The sequence below is a fragment of the Rhipicephalus sanguineus genome, chromosome 8, assembly GCF_013339695.2.
Source record: "Rhipicephalus sanguineus isolate Rsan-2018 chromosome 8, BIME_Rsan_1.4, whole genome shotgun sequence".
NCBI lineage: Eukaryota > Metazoa > Arthropoda > Arachnida > Ixodida > Ixodidae > Rhipicephalus > Rhipicephalus sanguineus.
In genome coordinates this window covers 149,673,907-149,695,823 of record NC_051183.1, presented here as the reverse complement: position 1 = coordinate 149,695,823, position 21,917 = coordinate 149,673,907, and positions in this window count along the sequence as shown.

Below are 21,917 nucleotides of genomic sequence, written 5' to 3'. Positions count from 1 at the left end.
GGAGAAAGAATGCCTGGCAATCATCTGGGCCCTTACGAAGTTCCGACCTTATTTGTATGGTCGCCCATTTGATGTCGTCACCGACCATCATGCGCTGTGCTGGTTGTCGTCATTGAAAGATCCCTCAGGCCGTCTCGCCCGTTGGGCACTTCGCCTGCAATACTACGACATCCGCGTACTGTACCGCAACGGACGCCAGCATGCTGACGCCGACGCCCTGTCGCGCTCTCCCTTGCCTGACGACAGTGCCCACAGCTCAGTGTCTCCCCTTGCCGTTTCTTCCATCGACATTCAAACCATCGCTACCGAACAGCGCAAGGATCGCTGGATTGCCTCGCTGATAGACTTGCTGACTGATCCGTCGGCAACACCACCCACTCGCGCGTTGCGTCGTCAACTCCACCATTTCGCCGTTCGCGACGACCTCCTCCACCGACGCAACTACAGCGGCGACGGCCGCCAGTGGCTACTAGTAATACCCCGAAGTCTGCGTTCTGACATATGCGAGTCGTTCCACTCTGATCCGCAGTGTGCGCATTCTGGGGTATCGAAAACTTACCACCGCATCCGCCAACGGTACTTTTGGCGAGGGATGTACCGCTACGTGCAGAAGTTCGTCCGCTCCTGCATCGATTGTCAGCGCCGCAAGACTTCAACGCACCTGTCGCCGACAGGTCTGCAACCTCTACCTTGCCCTGACCGGCCGTTTGGGCGTGTTGGCATCGATTTGTATGGGCCACTTCCTCTGACGTCCGCTGGTAACCGCTGGGCCATCGTCGCTGTAGACCACCTCACGCGATACGCCGAAACTGCCGCCCTCCCAGCGGCTACAGCGCGCGATGTGGCCTCCTTCCTGCTCCACCGATTCATGCTACGTCACGGTCCACCTCAGGAGCTGCTCAGTGATCGAGGCCGTGTCTTCTTGTCAGAAGTCGTCGAAGCCATTCTAAAGGAGTGCAGCGTTGTTCACCGCAAAACTACTGCTTACCACCCGCAGACGAATGGCCTCACCGAACGCTTTAACCGTACGCTCGGCGACATGCTCTCCATGTACGTCGCCGCCGATCACACCAATTGGGATGCCATTCTGCCCTTCGTCACCTACGCCTACAATACCGCCGCTCAGAGCACCACTGGTTTTTCTCCCTTTTTCTTATTGTATGGCAGGCACCCCTCGCACACAATCGACACAATCCTTCCATACAAGCCGGATCGGTCTGAGTGTGCGCCGATTTCTGCTACCGCCCGACTTGCTGAAGAGTGTCGCGAACTTGCCAAGACCTTCACTACGCATGACCAAGAGCGGCAGAGGAGCATTAGCGGTGACAGAATCACTTCTGAGCCGACGTTCCTCCCTGGAGCGCTCGTATGGCTCTCGATCCCTACCACTGCATCTGGCCTCTCTTCAAAACTACTGCCCAAATACGAAGGCCCCTACCGTGTCATTGAACGCACATCTCCTGTAAACTACCTGATCGAACCCATCGATCCATCCTCGGACATGCGCCGTCGAGGGCGCGACATTGTAAACGTGGAGCGCCTCAAGGCGTACCATGACCCGCTCATTGTGACAAGTTGTTAGGTCGCCAGGCGGCTCCCTTTTCGCATCCGGAGTAATTGTAGCGAAGCTTATTGGAACCCTGAAGTGGGTCGTCCTCTCCGGCCCCTTCTAGTGGGTTGACCTCTTCGGACAGAGCGCAGCTCGCGCAGAGTCGGCCCCGCCTTGACTGTCGCTGTCGATCATCTTCGCCGAGTGTCCGCCAATAAACATCTTTATAATATATATATATATATATATATATAAAATGCTTAACAATGGTGGTGACGTGGCTAAGGACTACGCATTATTCGCAGGATGTTCTGCCTATAGTTTAGGTGCTTACTGATAAAACAGTAGGTTGTCATTACAATGTGAACATGTATGAAATGGCATGAAGTGTTTAAAACCGATTCAAAGAATAATTTTACGAATCGCAGAAATTTCAGTTTGTTTATAGGATGAAGGCATGCAGACGTGAAAGAGAAGACACAGACAAACCAAACGCTAGCGTTTGAGCTGTCCGCATCTCTTCTGTTTCCGTGTTGCATGGCTTACTTTCTTCTAGAATCAACATTTTTTGTTGTTTTACGCGAGCGGAAATTGTTCTGAGACTCATCTATATAAACTTCGAGTAGTATTTTATTTCCCCCAGAGGAATCGAGTGCAGCACTGTAAAGTTGCTACAAAAACTTGTTGCGGCTGTCATGCATCCACCACAGTGTTCCTGTTTGAGTAAACCCGGTGGAAGTGCCCTGTTGAGTAACAAGAGGTAGCGGCACCAACTTTCGTCGATTGTCAGATAAAAACCCTAATGGTGTTCGCTCTGATTTGAAGTTCTTTTGAAATTCTTGATCAATCTCTATAAAACTTGTTTAGTTTGTGTGTATTTGTACGCTGATTTTGAAAATGCAAATATTTTTTTACTATTATATGTCGTGTTAATTAAGTATATCAAACATTTCATGTGCCATGTTAGGCCTGCACGAGCTACAAAGTAAGCATATCACAATAATATGAAATGGGAACTGTATGCAACATAACCAGAATGCATGTCCTAAACCCACTTAACAATAGTCATAGTATGCTGAACATTGACCAGTAAGTGTATGTCTAGCTGGTGATTCGCTCACGAGAGTTCAATATTACGTAACTTTTAACTCAAATGGGTTTAAAACGCGAGTTCGTATGTGGGCTAGTGGGTTCATGAACATTATGCCAGAACAGCGCAGTAAACTCCTTTAAAACTATTGCATACAGTTTTTATCCCCTAACTATAGCGATATGTCGATTTACTTTGTAACTCCAAGTTTGGAAAGGCTTGCTCATCAAGACACATGAAATATTTGTGTCAAAACTGCGTTTTCTTCCAGATAATTGCATATTTGAAATCGCCACATAAGTAAACCTAAACTCAGCAAGTTTCATCAATATCGACCAAGAAGAAAAATAAACGCATTATTTGTTGCAGAGTGTCTCATTGAGTACCACGAAGTGGTCACACTGACTCTTGCCAGGGGAGTCATGTACACCACTGTCCTTAAGGACAACGGAGTCAAAGGAACGCTCCAGTGGGGGTCAGCGTTACCATGGCAAAGGGGTCACCCTGACTACCTATAGGTACTAGCGGGAAATAAAAGGTAGTCGCGTAGACTCCTGCGTTGGGAGTAATACATACTCTCTCTCTGCTTGCGAAGAAGGGAGTCGTTTGACACCCCAAATTGTGAAGAAGGGAGTCGTTGGTCTGAAGAACGAAGGGAGTCGTTTGACACCCCAAAAGGTCATCATATGTGTAGCGAGGCGATTACCACCCAAAGGTAGTCAGTACAGACACCCTTTTTTTTAAGAGTGCATACAAAGGTCGAAGTTCTGGCTGTAGCTGTAGAAGAGTTCCGTTAAAGTCAAATGTCGTTTGGCCATATGCGGCCATATACTGGAGATAAAAGGTACCTCAGGCCGTGATATTCACCTATGTTCCGTACGATCGAAAGAGCAAGAGATAAAGAGAGGAAAAGAAAGTACATTTGTCATTGTCTTAATTTGACGTTACATGTTTGACTTGTATCGATCATTGGCAGCACGGAAGTACTGCATTTAACGTTCAACACTTGGTGCTTTCTCGTGCATTACGGCAGTTCTTATTTATTTATTTATTTTTTCACCAATCCATATCGCTCGTGCTGTCCTCATTCTCATGTGCGCGAGCAAACTTCTTCCTAGCATGAGTTCAAACGAAGGAGTCTCCGAAACGTGTGTAAGTGGCGGGGCGCAACATTAAGAACGTTAATGAGTTAGACAAGTATAGCTGATCTCTATGTAATAAAAAAAAGATTAATAACGCAGCTTGTTTGGGGAGGGGGGTGGGGGAGTTTCACTATTTCCTATACTTATTAGTCTTACAAACTAGAAACAAACTGAGACTGCGCTCAGAATCAGATACTTCACATAATGGGTGCTCCAGCCTGCGCGGGAAGTGAGAGTGGTCGTTAAAGGCCAACTCCGGCGATTTTTTGGCCGTGTCAAAGTAATGGTGCTTTTATGTTCCTAAGACGCTCCTGTTACAGGCCCGATAGCAGAAATACTCGGGAAATTAGAGAATAATTTTAAATAAGCAAAAAAGCGCAACACCGAAACCAAAAGCCAACCAAGTGTACTGTCTACGTATGACGTAGGCGTTGTTACGAACGAACCGGAAGTCGTGCAAGGCATGCCGGTCACGCCGGCGAGAAGTATGAAAAATGTGACAGCCGGGACGAGCAGGCGCACAGTGGAGAGGAGAGCACGCCGCGCACCAGCTGTAATGTCTGCGACTGACAGTGCCGCGTCTGATACTGACAGTGTCTCGGCCAGCACAGCAGACGCTCGCTGTAGCGGCCGAAGTTAGCGGTGCCCTCGGCTGCGTCACTTCCACCGCCTTCTCAATACTGACGTCACAGACGCAATGTTGCCAATAATTGTGGGAAGCCAGGGGCGCGTTTGCAGACATTCTTTAAAGTTCATTTACAAACAATCTGCGCATGTCTCAAGCCTGTAATTTGGCATAAATGACGGAAACGTGCAAAGGAACGTACCCAGCGAATTTAATTAAGATCCATCGACCTCGAAAAATCGCCAGAGTTGGCCTTTAATGTTCAGCCGGCTGGTTAACGAGCACTCAAGCTCTTGCTGTGCATTACAGCATTGGTTTACGCCGGGCACACTTGATCGTTACTGTAACGAAGCTGACATTTAGCATGCTGCGACTCCTTAAGATAGTTTCTCCACTCGTTTGTTGTTTTCTGTGCGTGTGGCGTATTCTTACGGCTTGCTACTGTGCACAACAGGCAGGGCGCCAAGAGGTTCGTTCGAAGTCACTCGTGCTAAAACTCATTACCTGCTCCGAGACTTCAGCTACGAGACACGCCTGCTACCGCTATTTTGAAAGAAAGCCAGAAAGACTTGAAGAACAATCGGAAAGAAATGGTTTTTGAGAGTGAATGTGCTCTGAAGGTAATGGCGGCGACAAGAAATCCGCGAATTTAAACGAATAAAGTTTATCGAATTTTATTCAACCTTTTAGTTCAAAGAATACTTAAGTGTAGTCGTTGGGGCTAAGTACGTTTCTAAAAGAGAAAATTTACAGCAACACGTTTTTTGCACCGAGCGGCTTGCACGCAGAACTGCTATGGAGTGTTAAATATGTTTCTCTTCGCTAGATAGCTTTACTGTCCAAGAGATCTTGTCTCTATCTACGACCTCTGGAAAATCGTGGTCTTAATAATCACGATATTATCTGGAGTTTTATGCGCAAGAACCGCGATATGATTATGGGGTAGGCCGTAGTGGGGGCTCCGGATATTTTGACCATCTTGTGTTATTTAAAGTCCACTGACACAACATTGTATACGGGCCTCTAGCCTCTCACCTCCATCGAAATGCAACTGTCGCGGCCGAACCTGCGACCTTCGGGTCAGCAGCAGACAACGATAACCGCTACACCACCGCGGCGTACTAAAATCATGGTGTTACTTCATCTACACAAGACAGTCTGCATCGGTAGAAACTCTCCACTCAAGTGCCGATCAACGAAGTCGCGTACATAGGCCTACATAGTGTTAGCCTTATTTTACAAGACATGTGGCTACCAGTGTTTTCTTTTTAACACAAAAAGCCTTAATTCACTATGTTTCAAGGTCGTGTGAGGTGGAAAATATGGTAAAAAAGTCACAGCTTCGCCGCAAGGGCGAAGCAATGAATGCGATAGCAAGAAACTAATGCTATACGAAGTGAGGCTCGCCAATGGATACTCTCAGTTTGAACAGAGCTCCTGTTGCAAAGGCGGCTAAAGCAGCGAAGCAAACTAGAGTGCTTCAAGTGTCGAGCTGTGACACTTGATAGTTCGCGCTCATCTTCTGTTTGTTCGTTTAGCGGCGTCCCTTGAGCTCGAGTGACTTTTGTACGCTCCGTAACATCAGCGCGGACATCACGGTGAAAGCGTGAAACATCCCTCTTCCCCTCAGCACGAGAAAACCGCGCGAGCAGACAGCGGAAGGGCAAGGTTCTCCCTGCGCAAACATAACAAGAAGCGACCGACGACTTTTAAATCCACACGTCGCGCTCCTAACGCCATCTCACTGGTAATGAAGAAACGCTTATAAGCGCCTAGCGTCTCTGAGTCCGTCCAGCGGTAAATGGTGTGTGTATAACGCTCGCCGTTAGCTACGTGGAGGATCTGCGTTTCGTGGCGCAGTGGATCGCGCCACTCGCTGCGGAGCAAGAGGTCCCTGGTTCGATTCCGCGCTTCGGAAGCATTTTTCTGAATTATTTTTCTTTGGGGCTTTTATATATATATACATACTTATACATATACGGTGCATGACGGGCGACGGCGACGGCACAATTCAGCCGAGACTGTCCATATAATTGCTATCGCAATAAAAAAAATTGAAGCCAGCAGGCTGGCTGCGCGTGTACTTCGCCCACTTCGTCTTTGTGGCGTCGTGTGAATTAAGGCTCAAAAAATTACACGATCTCCCGCTAAAGGGGACCAAGAGGTGATGCGAAGCCGGAGCACTTGCACGATCGCGTTGCGCTGGCGTTCATTCGGCATGCTACCGACCTCGCGTCGTGGAACGCGAAGAGGAACGCTACGCGCGTCGTGTGTTCCCTCTAGCCTGGCTGTTAATTCTCACAGGGCGAGCGGGGACCGCGATCGACAGGCGCGTGACAGGGAGGCAGCGTAGGGGAGGAGAGAGAGGGAGAGGGGAGTGCATGCGCTGGCACTCATCGCGGCGTTGCGCAGGAGAGAATTTCGGCACGTCGAGACAGCGTTTCAGAGGAGGAGTGGAGAGCGGAAGTGGCGAGGGGGAAGGGGGAGAGGAGAAGTGGATAGGCGGAGTGGAGAGGAGGTATGTGGAAAGGGATCGCGCATGCGCAGTAAGGGTGGTCACTCCGCACACCACCACCCCCACCACCACCGGTTTGAACTCCGCTATAAGGTGCTTCGCATCTAAAAGTTAAAGAGAAACATGTGAGCGCGCGAAATGCGCGTCCCTGCCACCTTTGCGCCGTTCGCTTGAGCAGCAGTGCAGTCGGGGCGTGAAGAAGGGTGAGACGCATACTCCACACCGGTCCTGCGGCGATGGCCCTGCCAAGCTTGCGCGGTGGAAGACGCGCGAGTCATGTTCGCTTCTAGGCAAGGCCGGCCCTATTTGGCTGCTTCTGTCCGCTGGGCTGTGGGTCCTGGCCCCGCAATCGCATTTTGAAAATGTCATTGCGCGGTGCGTATACGTTGCCGCATGGTCTTAGAACTGCATTTCACATGGCTATGTATCCAACTAAGCTTCCGCTTTCGATCACTTCACATTCTCGGAAAGTTCTAAGCATCCTGCTTAATTTGTGACTGTTTGAACGTAGTAGGCGAAATCTGAAACGCTCATTTCTTAGAGCCAGAGAGGCGATATCAATATCTCACGGACAAGCGACGACGTGCAAAGGATTATTAAGTAAAATCGAATAGCGAAGAAAGCCTTAAGGTGTAGTAAAGGAAAGCCTCAATCAAATTACACTGACGAGGCGTTCTTTGAAACATCCATTGGTATTATTCTCAATGCATAATGTGTTCTTCAATAGGAAGATATTAAAGCCTGCTTATAAAACCTGCTTATAAAAGCATGCCTCAAACGTGAAGTGCCTGTTATCGAGACCAAACGTTAAGAGATGCCGCAGATTCTGGAATAAAAGCATAGATAACAAATAAACGTTTTCTAGATTTTGCCTGCTGAAATAACCTATTGGATAAATGAGGGTAACATAGCGAAGACGTCCAAATACTCGAAGAGTCCGTGTTTGTTATTGCATAGAGACTCAAGTCTTTATGTTGCTGTAGCTACATGTTGAAAAGGCTGAAAGCTTTCGTCAAGTCCTGATGGCTTCTTGCTTTCATCCCACAACATTACTGCGGTGACTGTTGTATTGTCTCATCTGACGTTTAAATAAACTGAATTGAAATGAATTGAACGCCCGTATATTTGGGGAAACTCACACAACGAAAGCCATTCTAGCGTTGTCAGAATGAATAAAAAGTGTCCCACTGTATACGGCGTGAGTCATTATTGTTATCAATGTTGATGCTATAAAATGCTAGAACATTGTTTGAATTACAGCGATATTGCTGCGTAATGGCTCGCTTGCTAGCTTGCTCTGGCAAGAAAGGCAGAAACGACGGCCTCGTCAATACTTCGCTGGGCATTCGCCCAAACCCACGCGACAGGTTGTGCGGCAGGGAGTTCCGAAAGATGTCGCGTGCTCAGAGCGCCACAGTACCCCTTCTTGGTGGAGCTAATTAAGAACAGGCACGCGCCACTCTCGCGCGTTTGGAGCGGGGAAAGCTAAAAAAACCGCACCTTCGTTAACTGCCCGCACGACTCGACAGGTGCATGCACCCCAGCGGTGCTTTTGTTAAATGCTTCCAAGCGGTGTTTGGTTCGAACAGCCACACGGAGCGCGTTTTGGACGTATTTCCGGAGTCGCGTTGACTCACAGGGGAGTTATTACTTTTCTAACAAATCGCAACTACCTCCACAAAATTACATTCCGCGGGTGATCGCCTGAATCGATGACTGAGCGGCAGACGTTTCGGTGGTAACCACATATGTACGTGTCGTAAATGAGCGTTGCTTTGAGCACCCACACGCAGCAGCAAGAGAAAAAGAAAAATAACATAAAATATGTTGAAATAGGATAAAAAATAAATAAAAATGAGACCGCGTAACATATACGCCATAAGTTACCGGCCATCATATACTGCCTTAAAGTTGCCGTATTTCAAGTTTACTGAGACCGCGCCCACCCAATCTTTACTAAAGCTTTGCTCACTGGGGTACGAAGAACTCAGAGGTAGAGATAGATATCAAACAAAAATTATAGCTAAATTTGTAAGTGCGTGTGCGCACGCGCATTCATGCGTGTTTGTGTTGCAGCGATGGTAATCCGTCTATAAGATGATTTGGGGAACGTGCACACATAGATATATTGAAGTGGGATGTTTGCTAAAGCTTCCTGTCATTAATAATAATAATAATAATAATAATATTAATAATAATAATAATAATAATAATAATAATAATAATAATAATAATAATAATAATAGAATATTAGCCATAACGATATCAATCAGCAAATTTTACTAGAGTTGCCCGTCCGCACGGCTCAATATGACACTGGGGACAATAGTAACGAAGGGCGACATTATGTTCGTCTTCAGAGGATCACATTGTAGACAATCCTGGCCCACCTTCGTCATGCACAAAATAATCCGGCGTAGCCCATCAATGGCAATAACAGTGTTTACAAGCAAGCGCAAATACGCTAGAGTAGTCTTCGCATCCGTGAACTCAACTGTCTCCTCGCCCTTTCGAGAACTCGTCCGGACGACCACTCAGGTACTTTAGTCGCGCAAAAAGCAAGAAGAATGAAGCTTTCTTGTCTTTTTTTTTTGTCTCCAAGGAAGCATGTTGTTGACGACGGTTATGGCATCTTATTTACGACGCTGCTTTAGGCTGCAGTGCGAAGCAATACTACCCGTTGTCTTTGTTTGCCCGCTCTGGCACTTAGCGCTAATTGCTCGTTCCCGGTGCCCCTGACACGAAGGGCTCAACTGTCAGGGGCCTCCCTTCCTGTAATGACACGCCTTCTGCGACGCAGGATAAGTTGCCTTGTTTTCCTTGGCGTGCAACGTGTGTGCGTACACGACGTTCAGAACGAACTGCTTATGAGCGATTATTTATTTGTGTTTTTTATAACTGAAATGTGTTAGGGAAATGTTTACCCAAAACGTGATTCCCGCGAATATCCGCGGAAACATTTAAACCCATTTTTGACAAAATGCGGTTTAGCGAGGCACTCGCGCGCAAGAAAAAAAAAGAAAAAAAGAAAGGAACGTTCTCTAGTAACGACGAGCTGGCATTCCCACCAACTTTTATCGCCTCATTACGGCAACTCTTCATGTATCCTCGACTTCTTTTCGCAAAAAAAAACGGCTAAGGGTTCCTCGCGAACGAGATGCTGCCGTATGCAAATCCTTAAGGATTGATAAGAAACACATTAAATATTTAGCTATGTATTGGTAGCTACGAATATAGCGAAATATTTTGACATCCATTTCAGCGGTAAGGAAGTGAAGACATAGATAAGACAACGCACCTTAGAGGTGGCGGCTTTAGCCTATGCCTCACTAATAGCGCCCATTTATACAAAAAAAGCTCTGCGATGCTCGCCTGGCTGTCAGACCACGTTACCCGCTCGAACCGCGAGAAATCACGGGCAGACTAGAAGGGAGACATGACGCGCGTCGCCTTTCCGGTCGCGTTTCTAGCCCGCCCATTGTGTGATCCCCCTGTTGACTTTTTAACTTTCCGTGGGATGGCGACCTTAGCCCAATCTCAGTAAAGAAGCTCAGCGTTCAATTACCGAAGCTCTTCAGGCTGTCACACCGCTTTCGCTGATTACGCTCTGCCCGTACGAGTGGATCGGCCTGAGCAACACTAACCAATCTCGGAGCCAATCCCGGAGGCCACGAGTAACGTATCATGACACGAATGAGCACCGACTGCAAGCGTTTCGCTGTAATATTGTAGAAAGCTCCGTGGTCGGTGAAATGCGGCGTCCACGGTGATTCGATTCGGTGACGCCTCTTCCCCAGCGTAGGGCCGCTTCCAAATAGACTAACGGTGTTTCTCCGCCAGTTGCTGCGTCAAGTACACTAGCACCGATTACTAGGGAGCGCACACCTTGCAGTTTCTCTCCTGCAATGAGGACCCTTCGAAAGAGTGCATGTCGTGTTAGTGTTTATGTGCACGTTGAATCCATCTTTGCGCGGGATTCACCATATGCTGTGTCCAGGTGTATGTTTACTACAAATACCGCAAAGGTATAATCATGGTATTATCACATAATGCGGTGCTACAGCTGACAAACGCCAAAAGACATTGCGCGAGCTCTTGTATATCAACGTATAATAAACATTCAACTACTTCCGCGAGGACAAGTTTCACTTTTGTGTTACACCGATTCCTCCGACGGATGGATCAACCATGTTTATTAAATGCGAAGCATTTCTTAGCGAATCTTTGCCACTTTGAGCGTTTATATCTATCTATCTATCTATCTATCTATCTATCTATCTATCTATCTATCTATCTATCTATCTATCTATCTATCTATCTATCTATCTATCTATCTATCTATCTATCTATCTATCTATCTATCTATCTATCTATCTATCTATCTATCTATCTAGCCGCCTACGTCTGGGTGCTCCATGATCGCCTCCTTCACATAGTATAACACAAAATTGGCATGGGAGGGTAAGAGGATTTGAAGAATATGATTGTCGGGTCATGACATGAACAATGTGATAATCCTGTTGCGGACGTCGTCAAACTCTTTCCACTAGACACATGTTGCACATACCCGTTTGCCACGGGCCGCGATGTTCGGGTATGCGCCACAGGTGATTGACAGTTCATATCTACCCAGTAACGGCAAGAACAGACAGTGGTAACTTAAATGCGAGAGCGTTAAGAAAAACCAACATTGGCAGCGTTGATTTGACGAATGGAAAGAATGAAAATTAAGTTCACAGCAGGAATCCAACCCAAGCGGGGCCATTAGGTATTCTACCACTGAGCCACGCCAAGTCTGGTTTGAAACTGGTTTGGAAAAACAGCCTACGCAGGCGTAATATCCGTGCAACGTCAATTGTGGTTATGGTGCTTGCTATCTAATTTTACAAGAAAGCAATGAGCACTACATGATACTCCTACGATACAGGCATCATATCCGATTAACATCTGTGGTTCCAGTGTTGGCTCCGCTTTAATAGCAGTCTAATAAACATTACATTTGTATTCCTATGATTTAGCACGTTATATTGAAGCATTGCTCGACCCCTGAGGAATTCATTAACGAAAGTTACATATGATATCCACATCACCGCGCCGTAAAGTGCACTTCGTCCGCCAGAATGACGCAGTGTCCTCCTCAATTCTTACGAGGCTGGGCGATGGCCCCATGCTGACCGAGGATGATGCCAGATTGATTGACAGCCGCTTTGTAGACTGGGCAACGTAGGCCACATACGCCCAGGTAGTCTACGAATACGACAAGCGCCATCCGCTGATGTTGGTCTACGTAGCACTATCCAGGACTACCAGCCTCGACGGCCTATACCTCACCAACGCGAAGGGTGGCTTCAGGTTCCGACATGTCGCCGGCTCTATCGACTCAAAATTTGTCGACAAAATGACCGAAGCATCCACGGATTCCAACAGCTCTACTATACCACATACTTCACTACGCATGGACCCCTCGTCACCGCGATTACGATCGGAGCCTATAACAAGTCATGACCAGCTGCTGGTGCTCACTGATCACGGTGACGATGACCTTATTCAAGAACTGTCAAAAACATCTTCCACACACGCAAACGTGCTCGTGAAACGTGCGTGCGTTCTCAATCATAAAGGACAAGTATAAGCACTACGTATCAGCTTACCGCTTCTGGTGTGTGTAATACCCCCGTTGCCATTGGCAGCGTTACCAAACAGTAAACAACTGGTTATATAACACATATGCGGCTCATGCATATATGTGTGCGTATAAAACTTATAGAGATTTTAGCGTCATTTTGTAACGTGTCGCTCAGTAAAAAAAAATTACGCCACAGTCATCTTCCCACCACATGATTCGCATAACATTGACTCCCACGGTATGTGGGATCTGCCGAATTTTTTTTCTGCACTTTCATATCTCTTTATCCCGTAACTACTGCGACTGACTTGAAACAATAAGTAACACATACTGCCCCCATGCTTTTCTTGGATTCATATTTACCGGCCGGTCGGAGAATTGTCTAGCCTCCCTGTCCTACCGTTTTAAATGCAAAGCATTTCTTAGCGAACATTTAGCACTTTGAGCGTTTCTATCTACGTATCTATCTGCCTACATCACCAGCCGTCTACGTCTGGGTGCTCTCATGATAGCCACCTTTACTTGTTCTAGACCAACAAGTTGCCATGGGAGGGTAAAATGATTTGTCGAATATGACTGTCGGGTCAAGACATGAATAACGTGAAAATGCTGTAGCGTACGTCGTCAAACACTGTCCTCCAGACACGTGTGGCACATACTCGTTTACCACGGGCCGCGGTGTATGGGTATGCGCCATTGATTATTGACAGTTTTATCTACCCAGGAACGGTGAGTGCAGGCAACGCCATTTTAAATCGCGAGCGTTAAAAAAACCGACTTCGGCATCATTGACTTTTCGCATGGAGAGGTTAAAAATTAGGATCCCAGCAGGAATCGACACCAAGCGTTCTGCGTGGCAATCAGGTATTCTACCACAGAGCGACGCCAGGTCTATAAACTGGATTGGAAAAATAGCCTATGCAGGCGTAATGGCGGTGCAACGTCAATGGTGATTTTGGTGCTGGCTATCTAATTTTACAAGAAAGCAATATTACTACATATGTACTCCTACAATACAGACGTCATATCAGATTAACATCTGTGGTTCCAATGTTGTATCTGCTTTTATAGCAGTCTAATAAACATAACATTTTCATTTCTATGTTTGAACAAGCTATATTGAAGCATTGCTTGACCCCGGAGGAATATATTGACAAAAGATAAGTATGATATTCACATGACTGCACCATAAAGTGCTGTTAGTTTTGATAATACTGACGTATGTACTCTAACGTGAGGGCTGACCATAATTTACCATTTGAACACCAGTGCTGCCGACGTGCCTGGTAAGCTAATGATCTGCACACAGCTACTAAACTTACAAAAAGATGTCGATCCACCTCGTAACGCCTGGCTCAAAGCCATAAAATGCAGCACAGAAGGCACTGTCTGTCTGTTTCACATGACACCGACTCCCACAACGCGTGGGATCTGCCGAATGTTTTCTTCTTCTTTTCCTCTTCCTCCTCATCTGTTCGCTTCATAACGTTGTGTCAAATATAAACAGACTTATCAGTCGATTGCCCTTCTTTCGCAAACATTAAAGGTACTGACACAAATATTTTTGCCTCGCGTTTTTTCGCTGCAATGTGTTGCTGGGGGCCTGTCAGTCATAACGCGGCATATCGTGTGCTGCAGAGCACGACAGACAAATAATTACAGGCTCCTCATTACTGACCATTGTCAGTTTCGGTTTCAAAATGACAAGCCGCCGGATGCAACTATCGCCACCTAGAGGGTGCTGCGCTCGACCACGTCAGCACAGAGAACTGTGACGCATTTCCGCGCAGTTCTCGAGCAGCCGCCGAGAAGTAGGCTGCTGGAGCGAACGCGGCAAACAAACATAGCGGCGATGACGTCATCATAACTTGTTGCAGCGTGGTCACGTGAACAAAGTAGGGTGTCACTGAAGGTCACCTTTGAGGGTGTCAACAGCGCGAGGATGTCGATCGCTCACGCAAATTTCAAAATTCAGTTATTATCAGAATCAGAATCAGAATCAATTTTATTGTGATTGGTACAAAGATTACATAGTGAGAATATACAGAAGGAGGTCCCGAAGTCAAAGACTGCAATGGGACCTCCTTTCAAAATAAATAAGAAACTCAGGTTACAGCATAACAAAACATATGAATTATAAAAGGTGTAAATAGAAATGGCATTGAAATAGAACAAAACTAAATTGTACTAAAAAAAAAGGAACATACAAAGTAACAAGAACGAGGTTATCAAATCAGAATACACAATAAGTAAGAATATGAGTATACTTATACATCAGAGATTGAGAGAATATGATCTTTTAATTGTTTTTTAAACTGATGAATTTTGAGTGCTTTTATTTCGATGGGTATGGTGTTCCAAACAGTGATGGATGAAAACAGGACGCTCTGCTTCCCATAATTGGTATGCACTTTGGGTAAAACGAAGTTATTATTGCATGCAAACCTTGTATTATTATTATTTGTTAGATAAGATCGGGGAAAAACGCCATCGTAACGTCTGAGGTTGATTTCCTGGAACAAGAATTTTGTAAGGTTATATTTAATGAGTTTCGAAACTGAAAGAATAGAGTTAGATTGTAAGAGATAGGCGGCTCTGTGGTTAAATGCGCTAAACGTAATTATTCTAATAGCTTGATTTGTAGCACTTGTAATGAATGTAGATGAGTCATGTAAGTATTTCCCCAGCTTGTAATGCAGTAGTTAATGCAGTAGACTCGGCTATCAGATGTTTTCCGAGCCTTGATTTGACAATTATCTGTCCACAAAAATTTCCAGTTCTTTGATTTCTTGAGGCGCAAAGCTTTCGAGAAGAGAGCTTTGTTTTCGAGTGTCAAATGATCGTTAACGTAGACAGGGTTCTCTTTTGCAGTTGCCAACCCAATATCACCCAAGCAAAGCCTTGCCTTCCTTGCCTTTGTCACAAATTCAGCTTCGCTCTTGAGCAGAAGCGAGCTACAATATTTTTGTGTTCAGTTTTGGTAGCAACCCGGTGAACAACGTCGAGGTCGGTGGCAGTTAGAGGGCAATCAATTTTGTTGCCAATAGTCTGTATGACTGTCACGCAGTCTTCTCCTTGTGTGCAAGGAATGCCTTTAATCTCAACGTTGTTGAGTCTTGAATATTGCTCGAGCTCGGAAACTTTCTTTGCGAGATTATAGTTGCTCGTTAGTAAGGCTTATTTTCAGCCTTCAAGTCACAATTTTCGGCACTGAGCTTTTCGACAAGCTTGTTCAAGAATTCCACGCTAGTTTCCAAGCCATCAATTTTTTTCTTCAGTTCTACTACGTCTACACCTGAATTGCTGGCTCTTAGCAGGAATTTCCCGAATATATCGTCCACCAGAGCTTCGCTCACATTAGCAAGCTTCGATTCAATTTCCTCAATTTTCTTTGCGAGTTCCGCATTTGTAGGCATTGTTAATCAATCACACTCTAGAGGCTCAGTGAAACAACGCAGGATTCGCAGATCAAAATAACACAGCACCAACAGCAGTATCTGGCAGTAGCTACAGCAATAGTGGAATTGCAAACCGACAATGATACAACAAGCATATGACAACTAACCTGCAGATGCAAACAGCGTTGGTCAGTATGTGTTCCTATTGCCGCAACCACTGCCAGAATGAGGCGCCGGATCCTTCCGAGCTACATTCGCTGTTGAGATTTTGCAGATTATATACGCATGTTCACGGGAATCGATCATGCAGGCTATCTCCGTCGCGCAATTTTGTGTCAGTACCTCTTTAAACGGTGGTATTCCTGTGACTCTGGGCTCTGAGAAAGCGTCGATAGTTTTGAATATTTAAGAACATTGCACAATTTCAACATTGAACTCTCCTGACCAATATAAATTACCACCAACTTTTCCATTCATATTTTCTGACTGCGAACTATCTTCTAAGATAAGCAGGGCAGCAGTGATGCACAGCTTCCTGCCAAGCAGCCTTCCACAAGCCAGATAGTCCTGCCTACATTCTAATCATAATAACGTTTACGACAGCATAAAACGGCATGTAACTTATATTTATAAGATATGTGACTGTTACAGCAATTTAACCTTTGCGTTTTCTTCATTTCCCTCTCATATATAAGTTACATTGACAGTATTTATGCTCCTCGTAGAGTCACGTCATGCAATACCCATTTTGGTATTATCAATTTAGCGAAACGACCGCGAGTGCACCATGCGCATGGCATATAAATCATGTTCTGCATGACTTGCATGTCATAATTTTCATGTTACCACCTGTGATTTATGTTGTCCATACAGTCACGTCACGCAATGCGAAATTTGATAGTTGTAAAGATAGCGAAACGGCCTCAAGCGCACCATGAGCGCGGCCTGTGTGTCATAGCGTACATGACAAATAATCTCATGATTTCATGTTACCACCTGTCATTTATGTTCGCCATACAGAAATGCTTCGTCGTACCAATTTTGGTATATAACCAATTAAATAAACGGCCACGAGTGCCCCCAGACCATGTCATGTAAATCATGCTGTACATTACGCGCGTGTCATGATTTACACGATAGGACCTGTCACTTACGTTTATCAGGCAATCTTGTCAAGCCATACCAATTTTGGTACATATGAAGTTAACGAAACGGCCGCAAGAGCACCAAGGCCGTGGCATGTAAATCATGTCGTTCATGACATGCATGCCATGATTTTCATGTTATGACGTCGGCGGCTAGATAGATAGATAGATAGATAGATAGATAGATAGATAGATAGATAGATAGATAGATAGATAGATAGATAGATAGATAGATAGATAGATAGATCAAACATCTTTTTATTATAAGTTCTCATATAACATGAAAGTACACAACAATGATTAGACCCATAGCGACTGGAGTGTGGGGTCTAAATAAATATGCATTTAAAGGAACAGATTGTATAAACAAAGCAGATATTTTACATGTACACCTCAATCATAAGAAGATAAAAAAGGAGCAAAATATAAAGAGGAAACATATTTGTGATAGGTAGATTGCAGTACTGTGCAACATGTTGTATGCATGTAAGGTTTGTATGTGTACAATACAACAAATATAGATACAGAGAAGTACGTAAAACATGTCATGTATGATTTTGTTAGACATATAATCAATATATAACGAAGCAGAGATACAGCTAAGTGTGTGCTAGTGTTGCTGTTCATTTTTCTGAAGAAAGTATTTTAAGCGTTCAGGAAAAAGTTTGCTTTGTTTTATTTGACACGGTATACCATTCAAGATCTTAACTCCAGCAATTGTAGTAATCGTTTTTCGTAAATATTGTTAGTAATGATTAACTTATGTAACTAAATTATGTAATGTGGCACGTCTGGTAAGGCGGATAGAGCATGAAAATACTAATATAATAAAGGGCAGGTTATAAGGAACGATATTATGGACTGCAAGTGCAATTTTTCTGTCGCAAATTATCAAATAGTATGATTTCCATATTATGAAACAATGGCGCACATCTGTTGATCATATCTAGCATTGTTATTATTCGAAGTGCTCGCTTTTGCAGTATACGTAAGGGTTCTAGATATGTTTTAAAAATCCATCCCCATGAATCTATGCAGTATGATAGGTAGACAATGAAAAAAAAGCGAAATAGAAAATTCGGAGAATACTACCTTTGAAATAATTTCGAGCGGTTAATAACGTACTGCTATATATGCTAGCTTAGCGCATAGAGAGTTAATATGTTTGCCAATTTAAATGGCTATCCAAATTACACCCAGACATTTGAAATCGTCTGCTCAAGCCGCAGTTATTTATTGTAATGCAAATGGACTCATTAATTATTCTCAATAACGGGAGTGAAAATAGTGTATTTAGTTTTCTTAGCATTAAATGTCACTTTCTTCGCTGAAAACCACTGACAAATATTTTTTTATTTCTGAATTACTTTATGCTCTAGATCCCTCATATTGTCGGCAGTAACAATAACGGCTGTATTATGAGCGTACATTAGCATCTCCACCGACGTCAATATATTGGTAGATCGTTTAGTACAGTGAAAGAGTAAGGGTCCGAGAACGGAGCCTGCGGTACCCCTGTGTATATATTGTCACGTGGTCGTGACGTCTCCGAAGGCAGCAGACAGCGTATCCGAGATGAAGCTTTTAGGGAGAAGCTCCTCTTAGTCCAAACCTTCTTGTCTCCGTTGTCCGGCGTAACCACCTATGCAAACTGCCACTACTTCGTCTTTGCAAACATCCACTACGACCATCACCGATCCTTTGCATACTGCCTACTACTTCGTCTTTGCAAAAACGCACCACTACGACCACCACCGATCCATTACTTCACCGACCATAAAGCCGTTATAATGAAGGGGGAGCGGAAGCCACCTTTGCAAACTGCCCACTACATCGTCTTTGCAAACATCCCACTACGACCATCACCGATCCATCACTTCACCGACCATAAAGCCGTTATAATGAAGGGGGAACGGAAGGCGCGTCAAGCTACCGCTTACAATTATTAAAATTTCTTTTAAATAATACAGTGTTTGTCACGTCTTGGTGATGTACTGGGCTATCGCTTGATACTGCTGGGCGAAACCACTGACGATTTCACGGTGTAACCAAGGTAAATGTAAATGGCAGCGAAGCTTCCTTAGAAGTCATACGTCAGAAAATGGCTGCTATCAGCTGCTCATGGGGCTTAGCGCCATCTGTGTGAGGAGAGAACACTTCCGGCGGAACAAAAAATAAAGCGGATGTGACGCGATATCCGGTAAAAAAAGTGACGTCATTTTGTTGACACTAACGCGAAATTTGACACTCAAAATATTTTCTTAGGCCCCTGATCGCTAAGGACTCGCGCTACGGCGATCGGCAAGCCCTTGGCGAGTGCGCTGGAAGCCAACGCTAGCTAAGCTAATATCGACCCGTGACCTAAACAGCGGTGTTTAAGTGTACCGTCGTGCAATTCGCCTTGGTTTTACCAGGAAACATTCTTTGAGATTTATTCTGCGTTCGTGTCATCTTCCACAGCGTGAATAAAGTATGCAGCAGCGTACCTCTCATGTTTGCAGCGTTGCTTATTTGCTTCCCACATGCACAGGGGACGTAAAGAGCGCATTGCATGTGTGCTTCATTCTAACGAGAAGAATGACGCATGGTCACACCAAAATAATGATATTTTCAGTTTTATTCAATGGTCACAATAACGCAGTTTAACGCACCCTTCACTATGAGCAACAAATGTCGTAATTAAGTACAAAAAGTGCGTACACTACGTGCACTATGTTTTTGCCGTTTTGTTCCGATAAATCAACCTTACGTGTAACGTATCAAGACATGCGAATTGTAGCGCGACAGATAACGATCTGCTCACCGATCACAGGAATATAGTAGGCACCGCGTGTTCACGAAGGAAACCGGGCAGCGGAATACTGATCATGAAAATCCAGCAAGCACACTACTCCGAACCGTTGCCCCGGTGTCTTATCTAGAAGAGGGGGCTCGCCAGGCGTACGCGTGTTGCTATTGCATCTTGGAACACCACATCGTTTCCCGCGAGTACCGAGGGAAGTGTTCGGCGTGAAATGTCAGCCGCCTCGTGCCGTTGTCCGTTGAACACCGTAGCCAACACGTTTCACCAACGATGTGAAACGCACCTCGCAACTTCGCGCACACCAAAATCAAATCTCACCACAATAATTCACAGAACGCATGCAAGTGCGAAACACCAGAACACCTGAGGGGGCGTGTCGCCGCAGACGAACTTACGAGCGCGCCTTTCCATGCACCGCAAGGGCTGCACTGAAATGGCACTGAATGACAATGACGTGCGCCTCTCTTCAGGGGGCGCTAAGAAAAGGTTTTTCGTAAGAATTAAACACTGTCGTACTATCTTGGCACATTGCACCTACATATTATTCTTCGGGAAATAAATGTAATTTGTAATACATAAAGATGGCTTTACGTTTGAATATAACTGGGTTTTCGCTATTATGGTGTTTGTTCCCTCCAACATAGTCGCGCTTCAATCGCAGCACACCATAACTCCCTTGCTGGTGTCGTTGGCAATAGGTTCTGAACCGTTTTTCGCCCGAAGCTTCACGACCTATTTGAATCGACATTGGTGTAACTATGATTCCTTCAGGAGCTTCGCCCAAGCTCTTCATCATTCACCCGTGGATATGCTGTGAATTTTTTTATTTCGCCGAACGTGTGGCCGCGGGAAACTGAAAGTCAAAGTACAGCAATACACTGATACACAGATTACGCTGGTAGCGGCGAACAGAGCGTCGACCGTCGAAAAACTGATAAGCGGTGAAGCGTGTCGGCATGTATACATGTGCGTCGAATACTCCAGCGTTTTCGCTGGCTGTCGCGCAAGTCCTAGAATAAGCTCGAGTGTTCGTGTCTTGCGTGCAATCTTAACAAAACGATCTACAATAATCGCGAAGCTTCTCGAACAATGAAGCGCAGTTGCGCTGAGCGTTGCTCACAGTCTCTGTGGGCGGAAAAACCGAATGCAAGCAAAAGTGATAATAAGAAAACGCAGGTGGCAATGCCCCCTCTGAAAAAGCATCGTCCCGATGCTTAAAACAGAACACGGAAGGGGGGGGGGGGTGCCAATGCATGAAACAATACATACCAACAATAAGCAAGACAGTAAAATAAACAATAAGCACAAGCAAGAAAAGTACAATAATAAACCAAAAGTACAGTCCTGATTCACTAACGCGCGTAATATGGCTTGAGGCATACGACATGGACGACTTCGGTCGCGCACGGCGCCGTTCGGACTTCGTAATGCCGTCAGGGACAACCTAGTAGTCGAGTGCGCCGAGGCGTCAAAGTCCTGTACGGTGCAAGTAGTCGAAGAAGCTTCTCACTAAGTCCCCGTCAGCGTATTGGCGTCCAGACCCCACACGGTCACCGGGGGGGTATTCCATCTGGCGTCGTCGAAGAACCAGCAGAGTGTCGAAGTGAGGCTGTCGACACTCTGCTGGTTCTTGATGCGCAGGCGGGCGAGCTGTCGAGCTCTTCGGTGCCTTGCAAATAAGCAGCGACGTCGAGATTTTCTCCGGCGGTGGCAGTTGGTAGCATTGCGTCGAGCGTCGTTGCCGGGCTCCTTCCGTAGACCAGCTTGTACAGCGTCATTTGCGTCGTTTCTTGAATGGCCGTGTTTTATGCGAAGGTCACATACGGAAGGATGGCTCCAAGTCTTGGGTTCGACGTCGACATACATGGCCAGCATGTCGGCGATGGTCCTGTTTAGCCGCTCGGTGAGGCCATTTGTCTTGGGTAGTACGCTGTGATCTGGCGGTGGCTTGTTTGGCTGTATCTCAGTATTGCCTGAGTTAGTCAGCAGTAAACGCCGTACCTCTGTCGGGGATGAGGACCTCT